This window comes from Oncorhynchus clarkii, chromosome 6, assembly GCF_045791955.1.
Source record: "Oncorhynchus clarkii lewisi isolate Uvic-CL-2024 chromosome 6, UVic_Ocla_1.0, whole genome shotgun sequence".
Classification (NCBI taxonomy): Eukaryota; Metazoa; Chordata; class Actinopteri; order Salmoniformes; family Salmonidae; genus Oncorhynchus; species Oncorhynchus clarkii.
The window spans coordinates 6,869,080-6,877,523 of NC_092152.1; the positions used below are offsets into that span (position 1 = coordinate 6,869,080).

At 42.4% G+C, this 8,444-nt stretch overlaps 1 long non-coding RNA gene across 1 annotated transcript; it reads right to left on the bottom strand.

The window, feature by feature from the left end:
• Nucleotides 1-457: 457 nt before the first annotated feature.
• Nucleotides 458-4,156, bottom strand: LOC139410582 (uncharacterized). Its single transcript, XR_011634514.1, has 3 exons — nt 4,017-4,156; nt 3,816-3,842; nt 458-785 (listed from the first exon to the last, which is right to left on the bottom strand). It is a non-coding gene; the product is annotated as an uncharacterized lncRNA (long non-coding RNA).
• Nucleotides 4,157-8,444: the final 4,288 nt, after the last annotated feature.

Consider the following 8,444-nt stretch of genomic DNA (forward strand, 5'->3'; position numbering starts at 1 on the left):
ACCTGATCCTGATCATCCATTATCCAAGATGGAGAGTCATGAATAATGATCATGTAAAACAGAATGTATTAGTTATTATCGTTCATTGAATTTCTGTCTCATTACATAATTTAATGAAATACCATACATCCTATTGGAAATACAATAGTGATGTGATATACATCAGAGGGGTGTGAGTGTTCATCGCATTCATTACTAATGACAATCAAGGGACGTGACATTAATGTTGGAATGGTTCTAATGCTTTAGGACCAGCTCAAAGCTCAGAGTGATGGTAATATGCATTGTAACTAGTTGATATTCAGAATGAATCTAGTCTATTCATCTGTAACTCCTACTATGAACTCCTACCTACATGAGAAAGTACAAGTGTTCTGTACAGGCAAAGAGACTGGTTGTTATTGTTGTTGTTTAGGTGTTTAGAAACATTACTGGAGTTCTAGAACACTTACCTCCTCTGTCCAATAAACCCACTGCAGCCTCCTCCTTCTGTTCTCCATGGATGACCTGACAGATGTAGACTCCTGTATCTGGCCTCCTGAAGTCTCTCAGCCTCAGAGACACGCTGCCTCTCTCCAGCTCCTGGGTGATCAGACTCACTCTGCCCTCATAGCCACTCCTCTCTGTCACCTGGCCATTCTTATACAGGTAAATACACTCTGTCCCTTTAAACCACCTGATCGTCGTGGCAACAGCACTGGTGTCAGGTGAGAGGTGACAGGGGAGGGTGACCTCTTCACCAACATCAGCCCTCACATGGTCTTCTGATGTGAGTTTAAACTGATCTGTTCAGAAAGAGAGAACATTTCATGTTTAATGACATCATCTGTGTCAGGAACACAAATCCTCTCAGTACATTTATAAACACAGCTGAATTAAAAACTACAACAGACATACAACAACCAGGACCATGTCAATTCTAAAATACAACCCCCACAATCCCAGACAGACAGATTCATTTGAAGGAAAGTCTATATGTCATAGAAGAATGTGATGCTACAATCTAGAATGATATTATCCCATTTGTTCCCACATCTTTCCCAGACATGCCACTATGCTAATCTTATGCCACTAGTAGCCTAACATGTCATCCATTTTGATTATTTATTTATTTAAAAGTATGTTTTATTCTTGGTCACAGTTGTGACAGAGTGCTCTGTCTATAATAACATGAACAGGTATTTACCCCTATTCCTCAACCTCAATATCTATATACCTCAGCCCACTTACCCACACACCTAAACTCAATGACCCACACACCCCAGTCCTGTTACCCCTATTCCTCAACCTCAATATGTATATACCTCAGCCCACTTACCCACACACCTAAACTCAATGACCCACACACCCCAGTCCTGTTACCCCTATTCCTCAACCTCAATATCTATATACCTCAGCCCACTTACCCACACACCTAAACTCAATGACCCACACACCCCAGTCCTGTTACCCCTATTCCTCAACCTCAATATCTATATACCTCAGCCCACTTACCCACACACCTAAACTCAATGACCCACACACCCCAGCCCTGTTACCCCTATTCCTCAACCTCAATATCTATATACCTCAGCCCACTTACCCACACACCTAAACTCAATGACCCACACACCCCAGTCCTGTTACCCCTATTCCTCAACCTCAATATCTATATACCTCAGCCCACTTACCCACACACCTAAACTCAATGACCCACACACCCCAGCCCTGTAACCCCCATGCCCTACCCTAACACCCACATGCCAATACCCTCAAATCTATACTATCAAGTACAGATTCAGGCATATCCTGTCCCTAAATTAACTGTGTGTTACTCAAGACCCCAGTTCCTTTGCCAATGCACCTCATCCCTGTTACTTTCCTATCTCAGCCCTGTTACCCACGTTCCTTAGGCCTGTATTCCCCAAGTCACCAACAGTAACCTTTATCCAGCTATTCGCTGCACACCACAACCCTGTTATCAGCATGTTTTAGTCCTGTGACATCTGACCTGTAAACACTAATCATTTCATAGATAAACTAATATAACAGTGGTATAACACATGTGTCACAGCCCCAATCTCTTTTTCTACCACAAACGTTGTTGCCAGAAAGGATTTGAATGGGCAATAGACCAATAGACCATCCAGCCCCATTACCTGCATGAACCTTGTGTATCCCTACACCCCATTACCTGTATGGACCTTGTGTATCCCTACACCCCATTATAAACCAGGGAGATCCATGGGCATAATCATATAAAACAGGTCTACCCCAGTGTCCAAGACTCAACATTCACACTAACCAGGTCTACCCCAGTGTCCAAGCCTCAACATTCATACTAACCAGGTCTACCCCAGTGTCCAAGCCTCAACATTCATACTAACCAGGTCTACCCCAGTGTCCAAGCCTCAACATTCATACTAACCAGGTCTAACCCAGTGTCCAAGACTCAACATTCATACTAACCAGGTCTACCCCAGTGTCCAAGCCTCAACTTTCATACTAACCAGGTCTAACCCAGTGTCCAAGCCTCAACATTCATACTAACCAGGTCTACCCCAGTGTCCAAGCCTCAACATTCATACTAACCAGGTCTACCCCAGTGTCCAAGACTCAACATTCATACTAACCAGGTCTACCCCAGTGTCCAAGCCTCAACATTCATACTAACCACGTCTACCCCAGTGTCCAAGCCTCAACATTCATACTAACCAGGTCTACCCCAGTGTCCAAGACTCAACATTCATACTAACCAGGTCTACCCCAGTGTCCAAGCCTCAACATTAATACTAACCAGGTCTACCCCAGTGTCCAAGCCTCAACATTCATACTAACTAGGTCTACCATTGTGCAAGAGACACTAAACAAACCTAATAACATTAAATATCACTTCAGTTATTATACTAATTCACTTTATGGGTCTATACATGGACAATTCCCCCTGAAATAACAACATATGATGTTTTACAGTAAACATCTCTGATTTAAACATCAGTGAAGGTTAATGGATGATAGTAAATCATCTGTAACATCATTTAGAAGTAAATCCTGAACCGAACTCAACTTAAATCTACTGAAGAAAAGGATCTGTTATGACTAAATATATAGAATAAATTAGAGGCTCTGTATTTCTCCATTAGACAGACATGTTTGTCAGGTAGCTGAGCACTTAAGAGCATTGGACCAGTAACCCAAACGTCGCTGGGTTGAATCCCTGAGGAAACTAGGAAAACATCTGTTGATATGCCCTTGAGCAAGGCACTTAATCCTAATTGCTCTGGATACATATTTTATTTATTTAACGAGGCAAGTCAGTTCAGAAAAATTCTTATTTACAATGACAGCCTACCCCAGACGACGCTGGACCAATTGTGCTCCACCCTTTGGGAGACTCAATCATGGGCGGTTATAATACAGCCTGGAATTGAACCAGAGACTGTAGAGACACCTCTCACACTAAGATGCAGCACCACAGACTGCTGCTCCACTCAGGAAAACAACTTATTTGTTGATATGTACAACTTTAACTTCTCTAGAGCCAGTAAAGTACAAAAGGTTGATTTTCTTCCATATTGTGTCCGACTGGATTAAATGGGTTCTATAATAAAGAGATGTTTGGAGGGAGAGGTCACTGTGGAGCAGTAGAGCTGTTTCTCACAGACACAAACTCAGCTACAACTCCTCATGTTACAAACACATTTCATCCAGACACACATTTACACATAAAGACAAATAAAACTACAAACACATTTCATTTTCAATAGTTGGTTTAGTTCTGTTCTCCCAGATACATGAAAGAAAAGTTAATCATTAATTATAGCATGGTGACTTACTATGAACTCTGGACTCTGCCATTTTAACTGCAATAAAAAGAGAAAACATTCATATTTACATCATTACCATTCATCAAAATCTCTCTTTTGCTCAATCACACAGATACAAACATCACTTCCTCGTTCTCCAGTCCTCATTGTTTTAAAACAGGACTGTTGTGTCTAGTTTGGAAAGTGAAATATACTGAGATCTCCTCTTACCTTTACTGGTCTTCACGTCCTCCACTTCACACTCAAAATAGTTGATTTAAATCTATAACCACTCTAATAGTCACTATATGTGCATATCTACACGTTTTTACAGAACAATCTACACCTCAGTCCTTTACTGAGACACAACTTTCCCCTTTGCACAGGTATTTGGAGTAAACTGCTCCCCCCCATTCTCTCTGGTTAATAGAAAACCCAGTCACAAAGTCTAAATTGTCTACAGGCCTTCGTAACATGTCATGAAAACAAAAATGTACATTTCTGATCTTAGTTTAATGTTAGGCATAAGGTTAGCAGTGTGATTTAGGGATAAAATCAGATTTTAAGAATGTAGCTCAGTTGGTCGAGCATAGCGCTTGCAATGCCTGAGTTGTGGTTTCAATTACTAAAAAAGTATGACAATTATTGGACTCCAGATCTTATGGTAAAATGTAAAAATACAGCATGGTGCCATCTTCTATCATCATATTTTAGTTCATCATCTCTGAAGTTCTGAAAACTGTTTCAATTAAAATAAGAAGACCGATCCAGCCAGCAGATGGTAGTGATGATCTTTAATTATAGTCATATTATCCTGAGCTGTAAAGATTTAACAGTGCCTATCAATATTAGCTTCTCTTTATCTCTTTGGACACATTCACATGAGTAAATGAGTGAAATTGCTTCCATGACAAACAGTCTCAATGCTTTTCCATCCCCTCCTAACAAAATAAATGTAGCTGACTGGTGGTCATTTACTGTCTGAGAAGAGAGTATCATTACCACCTGCTGGTCAATGTTGGGAACTGCGGTGAATTTACAAATCAGAAAGTCAGACATACCACTGTCGAGTAAAGGCTGATTATGGGTTATGTTGTGCAGGTGTAACAGTATAACTTTAGACCGTCCCCTCGCCCATACCCGGGCGCGAACCCTCTGCACACATCAACAACAGTCACCCACGAAGCATCGTTACCCATCGCTCCACAAAAGCCACAGCCCTTGAAGAGCAAGGGGAACCACTACTTCAAGGTCTCAGAGCAAGTGACGTCACCGATTGAAACGCTATTTAGCGCGCACCGCTAACTAAGCTAGCCGTTTCACATCCGTTACACAGGGGACAGGCCTGGGGGTAAGGGCTGTAAGTATGGGAGGCTGAATTAAGGCGTCTGCATGCTTCCCAGCCAAAACAATCTGAACAGTTCTTCCATATTTATGATGATTGTAGGGGCTTCCTTCCTCTTGACCAGAACCACTTCCCAAGCCTGAAGTGGTTTTGTTTCAGACGCATACAGTCCACATTCCAAGTTCCCAAACGGCCAAAACATTCAATGAGATCCAGGGATATGGTGCAACAAAAAGGTTTATTCTTATTATATCTCACAAAAAAACATATTCTCCCATCAACTTAAAGCATAGATTACTTTACGTGAAAAATACATAATATGACCTGTTTGTTGTCTGGTTAAAAGACTATACCACTCCCGTGTCTAGCTAGGACTCCCCCTCCCCCGAAGGCCCAACTTCCTGTCTTTATCCTGTCACTAACACACTGACCACAGTACAATGAATGGTCAAGAGGAGGAGCTAAAACCTAAGGTACACTTATAACAAAGGAATATATCTCAATGAGGTCAATATAAATCATCAAGGTACCTGATATTTCATCATATACATTCATATTTCATATATTTACACACCTTTACATGGAGTTCTGTATGTTCTGTCTTTTATAGAAATATGTCCACATCGGCTCTAACATACCGGCCCATAATTGTTAACAGCACTGAAAACATTACAGTTACTTAATATTTAAAAAATAGAGCCAATTCACAAAACATTCTATACCAGAGCACTATTATGGTTCATAGCTACACTACCGTTCAAAGTTTGGGGTCACTTAGAAATGTCCTTGTTTTTGAAAGAAAAGCATTTTTTTGTCCATTCAAATAACATCAAATTGATCAGAAATACAGTGTAGACATTGTTAATGTTGTAAATGACTATTTTTTACTATTATTGTTAATGGAATATCTACATAGGTGTACAGAGAACCATTATCAGCAAACCATCACTCCTGTGTTCCAATGGCACATTGTGTTAGCTCATCCAAGTTTATCATTGTAAAAAGGCTAATTAATCATTGTAATTATGTTAGCACAGCTGAAAACTGTTGTTCTGATTAAAGAAGCAGTGAAACTGGCCTTCTTTAGACTAGTTGAGTGTCTGGAGCATCAGCATTTGTGGGTTCGATTACAGGCTCAAAATGGCCAGAAACAAAGACTTTCTTCTGAAACTTGTCAGTTTATTCTGGTTCTGAGAAATGAAGGCTATTCCATGTGAGAAAATGCCAAGAAACTGAAAATCTCATACAACGCTGTGCACTGTACTTCAAAGAACAGCGCAAACTGTCTCTAACCAGAAGAGAAAGAGTGGGAGGCCCCGGTGCACAACTGAGCAAGAGGACAAGTACATTAGAGTGTGTAGTTTGAGAAACAGATGTCTCACAAGTCCTCAACTGGCAGCTTCACCCCATAATGGAAGAGTTGCAAAGAAAAAGCCAGATCTCTGTCCAGTGTCTGTGTTCTTTTGCCCATCTTAATCGTTCCTTTTTATTGGCCAGTCTGAGATGTGGCTTTTTCTTTGCAACTCTGCCTAGAAGGCCAGCATCCCGGGTCGCCTGTTCACTGTTGACGTTTAGACTGGTGTTTTGCGGTTACTATTTAATGAACCTGCCAGTTGTTGACATTTCTAAGTAACCCCAAACTTTTGAATGGTAGTGTATATACAAGTATACAAGGTCCCATATAGGTCAAGAGTCCACTGATCTCAGAGTTCAAGTGTTCAACATCCAAAAATTGACATCCAAAAATGTAAGAGTTTGACTTGACTCAAAGATGGATCACTGTGTGTGTGTGTGTGTGTGTGTGTGTGTGTGTGTGTGTGTGTGTGTGTGTGTGTGTGTGTGTGTGTGTGTGTGTGTGTGTGTGTGTGTGTGTGTGTGTGTGTGTGTGTGTGTGTGTGTGTGTGTGTGTGTGTGTGTGTGTGTCTCACTCAGCTGCCTCCAGGAGAAGACAGCGTTTATTGATAGGTCTCTGTAATATGTTGATCTTGGTCTTTAACCATGACGCTCCGGACAAGACCTTTGACCCTGGAAAAGCCTTCACCACACGCCCCATTAGCCAAGAGTTCCTTGGCGCGGTGTCATCGACGATGACCACAAGGTCACTAGCACTGAGGTTTCTCTTAGTTTTTGTTCCACTCCTGCATAAGTGGAAGATACTCCCTGATCCATCTCTTCCAGAAGAGGTGATATATTGTACTTGCTTCCATCTCCATCATGAGTGTAGATCTCCTCTCTGGAATAGTCCTGGTGGTAGGACTGGCTTTGTTTTCAGATGAAGCTGATGGTAGCAGTCAGGGGTTCTAGATCATTATGGTCATTTGTTACAGTTGTGATTGGTCTGTTGTTCATGATCACCTCAACTTCTGCAAAGCCTCATCATCCAGTACTTGCTCTTTAGGGACTGAATAGAGGATCTTTTTCCACCAGTCTGCTCAACCTCTCCCATAACCCCCCATGGTGGGCTCCAGACGGATCAACCTCTCCCATAACCCCCCATGGTGGGCTCCAGACAGATCAACCTCTCCCATAACCCCCCATGGTGGGCTCCAGAGGGATCAACCTCTCCCATAACCCCCCATGGTGGGCTCCAGACGGATCAACCTCTCCCATAACCCCCCATGGTGGGCTACAGACGGATCAACCTCTCCCATAACCCCCATGGTGGGCTCCAGAGGGATCAACCTCTCCCATAACCCCCCATGGTGGGCTCCAGAGCGAGGGTTGAATGGCCATGTTACTCCATCCTTCAGTAATTCATTTGAATCTTGTTGTGTTCCAGCTCTACCAGAGCTTCTCCTAGCTCTCTGTGTGTTCCAACAAAGTTGGTGCCGTTGTCTGTTTTGACACTTGTTACTGAGCCCCTTCGACAGATGAACCTGCGCAGGGCATTGATACAGGAATCAGTATCCAGATAACTAGCAACTTCTAGATGGACAGCTCAACTCACTAGGTAAGTAAAGATCCCACCATACCATTACACATGAACGCGGCCTCGCTTCACCTCTATGGGGCTGAAGTAATCTATGCCCACATGGGTGAATGGCAGCAAATCAGGTGACACCCGATCTTGTGGAAGGTCGGCCATCTTCTGTTCTCCAGCTCTAGCTTACATCACCTGCATAAGACACATCTCTTAAGGATCTTCCTTGCTAAGAGTTTGGCACAGGGTATCCAATATTGCTGGTGAAGTATGGAAAGCATGTGACCTCTCCCAGAGTGGCGAACCTGCTCATGGATGTGGAATAAGATCAGTCTGGAGATGTGGGAGTCTTTGGCCAGGATCGTAAAAGTCTTTAGTTCCGTAGGCATAGCAG